Raw genomic sequence first — 15028 nt, 5'->3', positions numbered from 1 at the left:
CTTTGTTCAGCAACTTTCCCCAAGACTTTACCATTAAGTGTAACAGTCCTGCCCTGATATGCCTTTCCAAAATACAACAGCTCACATTTACCTAAACTGAACTCCGTCTGCCATTCCTTGCTCCAGTGGCCCATCTGATCAAGATCCGGCTGTATTCTGAACTAACCTTCTTCACTGTCCACTACACCCCCAATTTTGGTGTCTTCTGTAAACCTCCAGACCACACCTCATATATTCACATCCAAGTCATTTATTTAAGGTCCCAATATCCATCCTTGCAGCACATTGCTACTCACAGACCTCCAGTCTGCAAAGCAACCCTCTTTCACCACCCTCTGTTTCCTACCTTCAAGGCAGTTTTGTAATGGCTTGCTCGCCCTGCATTCCATGTTATCTAACCTGCTAACCAGTCCGCTTTGTGGAACCTTGTTGAATGTCCATATAAACAACATTCACCGCCTGGCTTAATCAATTTACTTTGTCACTTCAAAACACTCACTCAAGTTAGTGAGACACAATTGTGCATGTACAAATCCACATTGACTCTCCCTGTCATTCCTTACCTTTCCAAATAGATGGATATCCTGTCCCTCAGAATCCCTTCCAACAATTTGCCTGCCACTGACTTCAGGCTCACTGTTCTCTTGTTCCATGGCTTCTCCTTACCACTTTTTTAAAATAATGGCACCTCACCTGTCACTATCAACGATACAAATACCTCAGGAGAGGCCCAACAATCACTTCCCAAGATTTCCAGAAAGTTCCAGGATACACCTGATCAGGTTCCAGGGCTTTATCCACCTTGATGCGATTTAAGACATCCAGTACCACATCTTCTGTAACATGGACACTTTTCAAGTTATCACTGTTTATTTCTCCAAACTCTCGAGCTTCCATGTTCTTCTACAGTAAAAATGACGTGAAATATTTGCATATCATTCGCACCCCCTGTGGTTCCATAGACAGCCTTGTTGACCTTTAAGGGGTCCTATTCTCTGGTCCAGTTAATCTTTTGTCTGTGATATATTTGTTTAATCTCTTTGGATTCTACTCCAGGACATCCCAGAAAGGCCTACTTCACGGACCGTAATTTTCCTCTGACTTGATCAACACATACCCTCCAACACATACCCTCCACTTCCCGCACCTCCGCCTTTACTTCACCCCTCCAGCCACAATAAAGAATACAAACCTGCGGTCTTCACCTTCCACCCCAATAATCTCCAGGTACAGCACATTAACCTCTTATTTCTGCCACCTAAAGTCAGACCCCACCTCCAGAGACATATGTCCCTCCCCACCTCTATCTGCAATCCCCAGAGACCATTCCCTCTGCACCTCCCATGTTCGGTCCACACCCTCCCACCACCCATGCACAACACCCTTGACCCTCCCTCGCCGCCATGGGAGATGTAAAACATGTGGCCACACCTCCATCTGACCTCTATCCAAGACAACAAAGGGATCTTTTCACATCAGTCAGAGATTTGCCTGCACATCCCAAAACCTCACCTACTGCATCTGGACACTATGGGAAATTTAACATGGTTTATCCAACTAACCTACACATCTTTGGGCTGTGGGAGCAAACTGGAACACCCGAAGGAAATCCTCAAAGACACTGGGGAGAATGTGCCAACTCCAACAAAGACAGTCGCCCGAGGCTGGAATCAAAACCAGGTCCCTGGTGCTGAGGAAGCAGCACTAACCTCTGAGCCACAATACTGTGGGATCTTTGGTGCTGATGTGCTCCCACACTAATAACCTCAGTCACTCACCCTGCCTCATTTCCTAAGAGGCAGCGATGACGGAGTGAAACTATCACTAGACAGTTACTCCAGAGACCCAGATAACGTTCTGGGGACCCGGGTTTGAATCCCACCACGACAGACGGGAGAACGTGAATTCAATAAATATCTGGAAAAAACTAATCTAGTGACGGCAAGGAATCCATTGTCAATTGTTGGAAAAACCCATATGGTTCACTCATGACCTGTAGGGAAGAAAAATGCCATCCTTCCCTGGTCTGGTCTGTATGGGACTCCAGACCTACAGCAACGTGGTTGACTCTTAACTGCCCTCTGGGTAAACGCAGCAATAAATATTGGCCGAGCCAGTGACAGCTTCATCCTGTGAATGAATAACGGAAACAGGTCAGGTTTTGTTCCTTCTCTAGTAGGTACATCCTACAAACTCTATCAGAAACGTTCTCGTACACACTGAACAAATACCTTTCCATCCAAGCCCTTAACACTACAGCACTCCGAGGCTATGTTGGTAAAGTTAAAACCACTTATCATTGCATCCATATTATTCTTACAGATAACTGACGTCTCCTGGTAAAATTGTGTCTCAATTCCCCGCTGAATATTGGGAGAGAGTTTATACCACAATCCCAGTAAGATGGTCATCCCTTTCTTATTTCTCAGTACCAACCAATTACCTTGCCTGGATGTACTCCCAAGAATATCCTCCCGAAGTCCAGCCATAATCCATAATCAAAAACACATTTCTGCCTGCTCTGTTGCCCCCTTTCTATCCTTGCTATTGCATCTATACCCTGGAACATTAAGCTGCTAGTCCTATCCATGCCTGAGTGATGCCTCTGTAATTGCTGTAATATCCCAGTTCCATGTTCAAAACCATACCCTGAGCCCACCTGCCTGACCTGTCAGGTCTCTTGCACTGAAATAAATGCAGTGCAACTGGTCCGTCGCATCTCATTCTGTGCCTTGCTCTTGCCTGCCTTGACAGTCTGACCGGTGAACAGTACCAGCCTCAGACTCACCTCTTTCCTCACTATCTCATGAGGATTACCCCGACTCCCTCACTAGTTTAATGCCTCCCGAGTGGCACTAGCAAATCTACCTGCTCGTCAGGACCCCATGCTTTCCCCTTCCTATGCCATTGGTACCAATGTACAATGTCCTCCGACTGGTTATTTTCTCTTTTGAGAGTATTCTGCTCCCTCTGAGAGACTTCCTTGACACTGGCACCAGGGCAGCACCACCCCATTCTGATCTCTCACTTTCACCTGCAGAAATGGCAGATTGTGTCCCTGACTAGAGAGTCCCCTATCACAATCGATCGTGTGGAACTGGATATACCTCACATTATGTTAGAAGCCAGTCTCAGTACCAGTAACTTGGCTGTCAGTGCTACATTCCCCTGAAAGACTATTACCACCACATTTTCCAAAATAGTGTACTTGTCTGAGATGCGGATAGCCACAGGAGACTACTGCAGTACCGACCTACCCCTCCGAGCTCTCCTAGAGGTAACCCATCTACCTGACTGTATCTGCAGTATCCTGCAATCCTGAAACTGCCACCTATCACACTCTCCAGCTCCTGTCAATTCATCACTGTCTTTAATCACTCCTCCACCAATCCATGCATTCCAATAGGATTTTCAATCACATTTCGTGCAGACGTAATCATCAGGATCATTGAAACTCTCCCTAATCTTCCACATCCGACAGGAACAGCACATTACTCAACAACAGGTCATCTCTCCGCCTTAACAGTCTACAGACCATGACAAAGACACAGTCTAACTGCTCAAAAAATACTGCCCGAGAATAGCAATGCTTACATTTCATATCTTAAATATTTACTCAAGAGACTGTAAGACATTAAAAAGAAATCCTCACCTGACTCACTATTGTAGATTTAATAAAATAAAACCGTCTAATATTGATGTTTGAAGAGAATGAAACTCACTGAGCTGATCCCCGGCTCTGAGTACTTCCAAGGGTGAGGTCTCTCTGAGGGCAGCTGTGAAATGTCACTGTTTCTCTTCTCTGCCCACTCCATTTCCAGAGAGATTTTTAACCTCACAGCCAGTCAGCTCAGAGAGGCCACTGCTTGGTTTTATTCACTGCGAGTTGCCTTTGCTGCCCAGACCAGTATTTATTGGCCACCTTTACTTGTCTTGGAGAAAGTGGTGGTTAACCGCCTCCCTGAAATGCTGCAGTCCATGTACACCACAGTGATGTTTGGACAACAATCCCCCTCTGGCCCCACAACCCTCCCTGTTTCTGTAATCCTCCTCCGGCCCCACAACCCTCCCTGTCTCTGTAATCCCCCTCCGGCTTCAGAAATTACATGTCCGTGCCATCAGATTTTTATTTGGATTCATTTTTGTTTAATAAACCCCACCCCCCAAAAAAGTGTAATATTTCGCCCCCAAACAAATTTGTGTTGATTGACCTTGTGGAGAGGCTGACACATGGACGTTGCAGTATTTTATCTCACATTGTACACGTAGAATGATGGAACTTTCTTTTAAACATTGCTAAAAATTGAGGCAATGGCTTAATGGTATTCCTGCCAGATGAGTGATATGTGCAGTGTTCCGAGGATTAGGGTTAGAATCCCAACATGGCTGATGGCAGCATCGGAATCCAATACAATCTAGAATGAAAAGGCGAATGATGATCATGAAACTATTGTCGATTGTTAGAAAACCCATCTGGTTCACTCATGTCCTGTCAGGAAGGAAATGGCCATCCTCACCTGGTCTGCCAACATGTGACTCCAGACCCACAGCAATGTGGTTAACTCTCAACTGCCCTCACTAAAAATACATTAAAAATGTTAACAAATACTCCGCAGGTATCACTTAAAAACTGGCGGTTCCCATTGGGACCATGTGAATTTCTGAACAGCCTGAACTAAAACGGAGTTTCAGCTTCACCGTTTCCCTGTCTCACATCAGTCTGTTTACACCCAACTCCAAAACACTCTCATTGAGCCAAGCAGCCCTCACAGTGCAGCCCTGTCATTGTCATTGTCTGCTCGTACCTACACTGCCCTCAGCCTCCTCTACTGTTCCAATGCATCTCAATGGGAGCTCAGGAACAGCATCTTATCTTTCAATTCAGTCCCTTGTAATCCCAGAGTCAACATTGACCAGAGCAGTTTCTGAATGAACAGACAGTTGTCAGAATCTGGAACATTCCACCTGAAAAGGTACTGGAATTTGAGTCCAAAAGGATTTTTAATGGGAAGTTTGCAGGGAATTGAAAATATGAAGTTGACAGGTTAACATCATGAAGTGGGTGATTGGGTCTAAATCAGACAGTTCTTACAAAGAGACGAGGTGTAATTTGGATAAATCTGTGCTCTCTCTCAGGACAATATCTCCTTCCTCAGCTGCAGGGCCCAGAACAGTGCACACACACAAAGGGTGATCCAATCACGAATTTGTACATCTTTCTGCTTAACAAAAATATTGGAGATATTTTCCCACAGACAGAACAGACAAACCTTTCTCCTTCCACAGTTAAATGCCAATGATATTCAGATCCTGATGACTCCAATGACTGTAAAAACTTTGAGATCCCAGCCTCAATTATTCTGAATTGATATCCTATGAAATGAATTCACAAAACCAAACTCACAGTCAGTACAGGAAGAATATAAAGACATACTTTTCTCATAGTATGTGCTTGATGTGTAAATACCTCTCTTCAAATCGTAAGCCCCACCCCATCCTAGGAAAGGGACATGCACATGCGCCTCACTGTACCTTGCCCCCAATAAAGATGACGACCATATCCCAGGTACTATCACTGCCTCAGGACCGCAGCCGTTTTCCCATCTGCTGCAAACTGCAGGCAGTTTCTAATTCAGACTAACGACCCGCACAGAGTGTAATTAAAACTTCCCAGCCTAAAGTGACTCATTATCTCCCTGTCTCCGAGGCCACTCTCCCCTTCCCTGTTTGTGTCTCCCACATTCACCAACAGCCGAGTCACGTGACACTGCACAGGCGGAGTTACTGGTGACGTGTCATCCCACTGGCCACGCCCCTCATTCACTCCCATTGTTTGGATGACCAGCTGGTTCCACTTGGTCCACCAGTCCCACCACCTTTTCCTATTGGTCCGAAGCTGCCACCAATCAGCTGGACCCCATTGTGAGGTCAGTGGTGGGATCCTCCCCCTGCCTGAATCAAACCCGGAAGGTGGATGGATGGTGTCAATCAGGAACAACAAGCAGGAGGTGCTGGGAAAGCTCAGCAGGTCTGGCAGCATCTGGGAACAGAAATCTGTCCAGTGGCCCTTCCTCAGAACCGATGGGAACTGGGAAAATTAGAATCCTGACAGTGTGGAAACAGGCCATCCGGCCCAAAAGTTCCACAGCGTCCCTCTGAAGCATATCCCTCCCAGACCCATTCCCCTACCCTATTACTGTATATTTCACCTGACTAATGCACCGAACCTACACATCCCTGAGCATTATGGGAAATTTAGCTTGGCCAATTCAACTAACCTGACAAGTTTCTTTGTTCTGTAGGAGATAGGGGTTTACGAGTTAATACTAGGCAGGGACAGAACTCAAAGAGAGACTGGAACATTTGGAAAGACAAAGGAATGGATTACGAGCTGGCTGGGAGGGTGCATAGTTGTTAATGGAGAAGACAGCAACCTGTGTCTGGCAGCATCTCAGTGGTGGTGGCGGAAATGGCGACTGATGATCTACGTTCTGCTGCAAAAACAGACCCTGAGCTTCCAGCTGCCTGTCACTTTAACACATGAGCCTGTTCCCTGGCCAACGTCTCTGTCTCATGCTTACTGCAGTGTTCCACTGAATCCTGAACATACCAAATGGCCCCGTATTTCAAGGACCGCAATTTTCCATCCCACATGATCAATACCATCGAATGTGTCTCCTCCACTTCACGCATCTCTGCCTTTAAAACCCACACCTCCAACTGCAAAGATAGAATCCTCCCCAAGTCCTTACCTTCCACCCAGATACAACACATCATTCTCTGCAAGTTCCATCACCTACAATCAGATCCCACCACCAGATTCTTAAGGGTTTTGACAAGATAAATAGTTTCCCACCATAGGGGAGTCTGAAACCAAATTCTGGCTCTCTCACGGAATCAAGGGTTCCGTTTCAGATTCATCAAATGTAAGGCGACACAGACGCGGGGAAGAAGCAATGGAACTGGGGTGAGGAGGAGATAAACAACGTTCAAGAGATTGGAATTCCTGGTGTTTGTGATTGTGTAGATGCCTGATCAGAAGGTCAGCTTGGGGTCAGATATGACATCAATACTGTGAAGAGTGTAGTTCTGCCTAAGAGAGTTCTCAGTGAGAGGGAGAGGCTCAGCAGTAATGGAAAGTAATTTATCAGGCCACGGGTTTAACCATTACAATGTTTCGTCGGAGGAAACTGCAGCTAATTGAGTAGTGTGAATGTGGTAAGAAGTTTGATAACGGAATAACAGTGGAGTAATGGAGAGGGATGTTGGGGAGGGAGAGCTGGGCAATGTCAGTGTCCATGTGAAACCTAACATGGTGCTTTTGCACAATGTCACCTCCTGGCAGTATGTAGGTGAGATACAGGAGGGACTAAGGACACCAAATGCAAGGAATTCAGAAAGGAAAGGGAGAGTGCAGATGGAGCAGGATTTTGGGAGAGAAGGACATAACCAGAAAAGACAGAACAAGGAACAATATCTGTGAATCGGTGAGGGGGACTGATGAGGAGGAGGAGGAGGAAAGAGAGTTGGAAAGTCTATAGTTTACTGAAATTAGGGTAAAGGGTCAAGATGAGCTCTGATAAGGCTTCACATGAGATTGGAGAAAGATGTCTGTTTTGGACAAAAACCAGGAACACTCGGTGATGCAGTTTGACTCGGTGGGCTAGTGGGAGGGAGGGAAGCAAAATATCCGATTACCTCAGTCTTAGTGACAGTGAAACTCCATGGACTCAAAAGTCTGGTTGTTGGAGAGAAGGATGGAGGAGAGAGGATGATGGACAGTGTTTCACAAAGAAACAAAACCGGGGTAAGTGATTTTCAAAGTGAGCGAACAAACCTGGTGTACGTAACTTCTATCCAGAATATTGCAACAAACGACTGAAGTCCTGGTTCCAATTCGGTCTTGGCAGATTGTGGAATCTGAATTCAAGAAAAAATAACTGGAATTAGGAATCTCCTGATCTCCATGGAACCATTGTCAATGGCGGAAAAACTCCTGCCAACCTGACAGTGGCCCAGCCAGCTACTCACTGTATTAATCACTGCAAAGTCTCAACAAAGGAATGAAACTGGATGGACCACTTGGCATCGAACAGGGCATTAGGAAATACAACCACAGAATCAGCCCGCTCGATGGTGCAACGTCCTCCAGACTAACATCTGGAGTTTGGTGCCAAAATGTGCATAGCTGTCTCACAGACCAATCAAGGAACAGCCTGACATACTCATACTCATGAAATCAACCCTTACAGACAATGACCAGACACCAGATATCGAGAGTGTGGTGATGGAAAAGCACAACAGGTCAGGCAGCATTCGAGGAGAAGATTAGAATCGACATTTCGGGCCTAAGCACTTCATCAGCCTGACCTGCTGTGCTTTTGCAGCACCACACTCTCCACTCTGATCTCCAGCATCTGCAGTCTTCACGTTCTCGTGAAATCTCTGGATATGTCTGGTCCCACCGGCAGGACAGACCCGGCAGAGGTGGTGTACAGACAGGGAGGATTGCCATGGGAGGATTCAGCATTGGCTCCGGACAGCAGGAAGTCTCATGACTCTTGCTGATTACCACGTATCGTCCTCCCTTGGCTGATGAATCAGTTGTCCTTCATGTTAAACAACATTTGGAGGAAGCACTGAGGAAGTAAAATGGTGTCAAACGTACTCTGGGTACAGGATTTCAATGTCCACAATCGAGACTAGCTCTGCAACAGAATTACTGGCAGAGCTGGTCAGGTCCTAAAGGATATAGCTGCTCAACGGAGTCTGCAGCAGGTAGTGAGGGAACCAACAAGAGGGAAAAACATACTTGATCTCATTGTTATGAATTGACCAGCTGCAGATACATCTGTCCATGACAGTATTGGTAAGAGCGACCATCACACATTCCTTTTGGAGATATAAGTCTTGGCTTAAAGCTGAGAAAAACCTCCCTTGTGCTGAGTGGTACTATCACCGTGCTAAATGGGACAGATGTAGGAACTCAAACTGGATCTCTCTGAGGCACTGTGGGATAACAACAGCAACAGAACTGTACTCCAACACAATCTGTAATCTCATGGGTTTGTACATCCTGCACTCACCCATCACAACGGACAGGAAAGGAGGGCATGCCTTGAGCAGCACCAGGCATACCTAAAAATGAAGTGCCAACCTGGTGAAGCTACCTAACAGGACCATCTGCATATCAAACAGCATCAGTAGCAAGTGACAGAGCTAAGTGATCCCACAACCAATGGAACAGATCAGAGCTCTGCAGTTCTGCCACACCCAGTTGTGAACGGTGATGGACAATTAAACAACTCATTGGAGGAAGCATCACAGATATCCCCACCCTTACTGATGGAGGGGTTAAGTGGTGCAAAGGCTATCGGCCCTGCCAATATTCTGGCAATAATACTGATGGCTTGCGCTCCAGAACTTGCCACCCACCAAGCCAAGTACCGCTCCAGCACTGGCATCTACCGACAATGTGGAACATTGCCCAGGGATGTTCAACACAAAAACACAGCGCAATCCAATCCAGGAAATTTCCCTCTGTCAGTCCACACTCGATCAGCAGTAAAGTGATGGAAGATGTCATCACCAGGGCTACCAAGCAGAAGCTGCTCAGCAACAGCCAGCTGAGTGACACTCATTTTAGGCTCCACCAGGGCCACTCAGCTCCCGATTGTGTTACCGCCTGATTCACAACCTGACAACCAGCTGAATCCCAGAGGTGAGGTGAGGGGGACAGCCCAGTCCCACTCCAACACCACTATTTCTAGCTGATTCCACCCTTGTCTCAGCTCATATATTCTCTTTATACAAACACACTCCTGACCAGCTTCCCACATTCAACCTCCCTGTTGAACTCAACAAAAACTAAATCTCTGCTGCCCAAGTTCTCCCTCGTACCAAAACTTGTTGATCCATCAAAAGTCTGCTATTCATAATCAACAACATAGAGCCATAGAGATGTACAGCATGGAAACAGACCCTTCAATCCAACCTGTCCATGCCGACCAGATATCCCAACCTGATCTAGTCTCACCTGCCAGCATCCGGCCCACATCCCTCAATTTAAAATTCTCACCCTTGATGTAATTCCTGGGTGTTATCATCCCTAGCTCGCTGTATCTCACACCATTTGAGACCTCGACAACCCATTCTGTTCGAGACTCCCAATGATCTGGTAATTCATTACCTCACCTGTGTGGCTGCTTTTACAGTTGCCAAAGCAGCAAGGTCTGAAATTCACAGCCAAACCTTCATAGGTCTGCTTTCCTCCTTTAAGACATTCCTCAAAACCTGCTTATTTGGCAATGCTTTTGGTTGTCTGACCTAATATCACCATCTCTGGCCTTATGTCTAAAGTTCGCAATAATATTTTTGCGAAATTATAAGCATGATAATGAAACTACAAACTGTTCTTGATTTGGACATTATCTTCACATCATCACTGTTGCTGTAATGAATACTCTGTAATGTCTCTTACCCAACCACATTGTGGGAGCACCTTCACCACACAAACTGCAGCTGTACAAGAAAATCAAACATCACCCTCTCCACAGGCAACAGGGCTTTGGGACTGAATCACTGGAATCAGTGGAAGGAGAAACACAGTTGATGTTTCAGGGATTGCAAAATGGATTACAGTGAATGAAAATGGTTCAGAATTTGATAGTCAGAAATGGAAGGAAAATACACTTGCTTATTGGAAAAAGGAATTCTTGACTGTCAAAGATTTTCCAGAAAAATATTAATAAGCAGCACATGGTCAGGGGCTGGGCGGCAGTGAAAAATTAACTTACAAAATTATCTGTAAAAGTAATAGTAAAATACTAAACAGACCAAAAATACACCAATTGTTCGAGACTGAGGAAGCTAGATATTGACAAAGTGGTCATGAGGGAGCCCAGAGATGAAGCAGAGCAGTATAAGCTGTTATGATCCCACAGTCATAGAGATGTATAGCACCGACACAGACCCTTCGGTCTAACTCATCCAAGCCAACCAGGTATCCGAACCTAATCTATTCCCATTTGCCAGCACTTGGCCCATATCCCTGTAAACGCTTCCTAATCATATCATGTGTCTATTTAGATGCCTTTAACATGTTTTAGTTGTACGCGTCTCCATCACTTCCTCTGGCAGCTCATTCCACCCACTGCATGAAAGAGTTGTCCTTTAGGCCCCTTTGAAATTTTATCCGTTCACCCTAAAGCAATGCCCTCTACTTCTGGACACCACCACTCCAGGGAAAACACCTTGTTCGTTTACTCTATTCATGCCCCTCATGATAGTATAAACCTCCATAACATCACCGCTCAGCCTATGGCACTCCGGGGAAACAGTCCCAGCCTTTTATGCCTCAACCTGTAGCTCAATCTCAAACCCTAACAACATCCTTGGAAGTCTTTTTTGAAACCTTTCAAGTTTCACAGCACCCTTCTGATCGGAAGGCCAGAACTGCACACAATATTCCAAACGTGGCCTAACGAATGTCCTGTACAGCAACAGGACCTCCCACATCCTATACTCAACGCTCGAACCAATAAAGGAAAACATACTGAACACCTTCTTCATCATCCTATCTACCTGCAACTTGACTTGCAAAGACTATGAACCCGCAGTCCAAGGTCTCTTTGTTCCGCAAACATCTCCAGGGCCTTGCCATTCAGTGTATAAGTCCTGCCCTGATTTGCTTTTCCAAAATGCAGCACGTCACATTTATCAAAATTAAACCCCATCTCATCAATATCTCATAGTAATCTGAGGTAACCTTCTTGTTTATCCACAATACCTCCAATTTTATATGACCTGCAAACTCATTTACGATACCAAATCATTTAAATGAATGACGAAACAAATCCAGAAATTAACATCCATTTCTCTGAGTTTGAATGTGCTCTGTGTAAATCCTGCCCAATGACTCTGTACCAGAGAAAGGCTGCACATGCGCCTGGCTGCACCTTGCCCCCTACAAAGCTGGCGGCTCCACACGTGTCCAGTGAATTCTTGTCCCAAATAAAGATGGTGACTCGTACTCATGGGTGCAGCCACACTGAGGCAAGTCCCCGTTTACTGAAAACACGAGACTGGGATGTTCAACTTTGTGTTTTCCGATGTGCACATTTTGTTTGTAAAACCTCTCCGCTCATACAGAACCTCTCTCACCTCCTGCTGTTCCACAGACAGCCTTGATGTTTGCGGGTACCTATTCTCTGCCTGATTACTCATTTGTCCTTAGTGTATTTGTACAATCACTTTGGATTCTCCTTAAACCCATTTCCGAAAGCTATGTCATGTCCCCTTTTTGCCCTCCTGGTTTACCTCGAGTATACTCCTACTGCCCCTATACTCCTCTAGGGATTTTCAGAAATACAGCTCTCTGTACCTCCCATATGCCTCCTTCATTTTCTTGACCAGGCCCTCAATTTCTTTCGACAGGCAGCATTCTCTACATCTCCCAGCCTTGGCCTTAACAGGAACATACTGCCTATATACTCTCACTGTCACAGGCCTATGGAGGCAATGGCAGATGAGGACAGAGAAACAATCATTCCCAGTAAAGAGGCAATGTTGGGAAAGATAACAGCCTAAAGGTAGATGGGTCTCCTGGCCCTGATGGAATGCATCCCAGGGACTAAAGAAGATGGTGGGGGTGGGGGAATAACAAATAGACTCGTGACAATTCACTACAATTTGTTGGATTCTGGGATGGTTTGGACAGACTGGAAGCTGCAAATTGATAACATTATTTTTCAAAAAGGACCCGTTAGCTTAACTTCTGTAGTGGAGAAAATGCTTGAATCCCTCGAGGAAGTAGTGGTGAGATATCTGGGTAGAAATTTTCTCATTTCGCAGACACAGCATGGATTCATGAAAGGCAGGTCACGTTTAATGGATTTCCTGGAATTATTTGAGGATACGACGAGAGCGTTGGACAAGGCGGACTCGGGGGAGGTGGTGTACCTGGATTTCCAGAAGGTATTCGGTAAGTTGCCACACAAAAGACTGCTGTATTAGGTAAAGATGCACAGCATTATGGGTAATTATCATTGATACAGGATCGGTTAACAAACAAAAAATACAGAATGGGGATAAATGGGTGTTTGGATTAGTGTTGGCACTACAACTGTTTGCAATTTACACAAATGTTTTGGAGTTGAGGACCAAGTATACGGCGTGAGAGTTCACATTTCATACAAAGATGAGGTAGAGCAGTGTCTGCAGAGACCACTGTCATTCTGCACAGGGATACAGAGAGGTTACGTGGGTGGGTAAGGATCTGGCAGATGGAGTACAATGTTGGGATACGTGAGGTCATCCATTTTTGTCGGACTAACAGCAAACTGGATGATGAAATGATGTAAACATGCAGCACGCTGCTGTGCAGAGGGAGCTGGGTGTCCTTGTGCATGAATCACAGGAAGCTGGTTTGCAGGTACAGCAGGTAATTAAGGCAGTGAAGGGAATATTGTCCTTCATTGCTAGAGGGATGGTTATGCTGCAGCTGTACAGGGGGCTGGGGAGGCCACACCTGGAGTACTGTGTACAGGTTTGGTCTCCTTCCATTAGCAAGGATGTACTGGCACTGCAGGGAGTACAGAGGAAGTTCACTAGTTTGAGTTGGGAGTGGAGGGTTGGTGTATGTGGAGAGATTGAGAAAACTGGTTCTATCGTCATTGTAATTTAGAAGAATGGGAGGTTGGAGAGGAAACAATAAAATTATGAAGGGAGTAGATAAGATAGAAGCAGGGAGGCTATTTCCCCTGGGGGCGGGTCCAACTACAGAGCATAACCTCAAAATAAGGGGGAGCAGATTTAGGACTGAGTTCAGGAGGAGCTTCTTCAGCTAAATGTTGTGAATCTGTGGAATTCCCTGCTGAGTCCAACATTTGACGTTATCAACTTGAATGCCTTTAAGGCAAAATTAGATTTGTGAACAGGAAAGGAATTAAGGGTTATGGTGAGAGAGCAGGAATGTGGAGCTGAGGCCATGAAAAGATCAGCCCTCATCTTATTGAATGGTAGAGCAGGCTGCAGGGGCCAGATGAAAGTTCTTGCCTTGTGCCATCAAAATTGGCCTTTGCCCAATTCAGAACCTTAACTTTTAGATCTGGTCTATTATTTTCTGTAACTATTTTAAAACTAGTAGAATAATCAGAGAATCCCAAGTGTGGAAGCAGGTCATTCAGCACATCACATTGATACTGACCTGGAGAGCCTCCTAACCTCCCCCTGTAACATTGCATTTGCCAGGGCCAGCCAACCTGCACATCCCTGAACATTATGGGCAATTCAGCCTGGACATTCCACCTAACCTGCACCTTTTTGGACTATGGGAGGAAACCGGAGCACCCGGACAAAATCCATGCAGAAAACCCCAATAAGGTGATCATCCCTTTCTTATTTCCCAGTTCCACCTAATAACTTCACTGGGCATACTTCAGGAATATCTTCCCTAAGCAAAAACATAATGCTATCCAGAATCAAAAATGCCACTCCTCCCCCTCTCCTGTCCCCCTTTCCATTCTTCCAATAGCATCTATACCCTGGAACATTAAGCTGCCAGTCCTATCCATCCCTGAGTGATGCCTCTGTAATTGCTATAATATCCCAGTGCCATGTCCAAAGTCATACCCTAAGCTCATCTGCCTTCCCTGTCAGGCCTCTTCTATTGAAGTAAATGCAGTGCAACTGCTCGGTCCGACTTCATTCTGTGCCTTGCCCTTGCCTGCCTTGACTATTTGACTTCTGAACTGTACCAGCCTCAGACATGTCTCTTTCCTCACTATCTTCTTGGGTTTACACCCACTCCCTCACTGGTTTAATGCCTCCCGAGTATCACCAGCAAATCTCCCTGCCTGGATGTTAGACACCTTCCAATTCAGATACAATCCATCCTTCTTGTGCAGGTCAACTCTACTCCAGAGGAGATCATAATGATCCAAAAAACGTGAATCCTTTTCCCCTGCACCAGCTCCTTAGCCACTCATCCAGCACCTCCTCCTCTATAATATGGACATTTTTCAAGATG

This window comes from Hemiscyllium ocellatum, unplaced genomic scaffold, assembly GCF_020745735.1.
Source record: "Hemiscyllium ocellatum isolate sHemOce1 unplaced genomic scaffold, sHemOce1.pat.X.cur. scaffold_359_pat_ctg1, whole genome shotgun sequence".
In the NCBI taxonomy this organism is placed as follows: Eukaryota; Metazoa; Chordata; class Chondrichthyes; order Orectolobiformes; family Hemiscylliidae; genus Hemiscyllium; species Hemiscyllium ocellatum.
Note: the sequence above shows the minus strand (reverse complement) of the source record.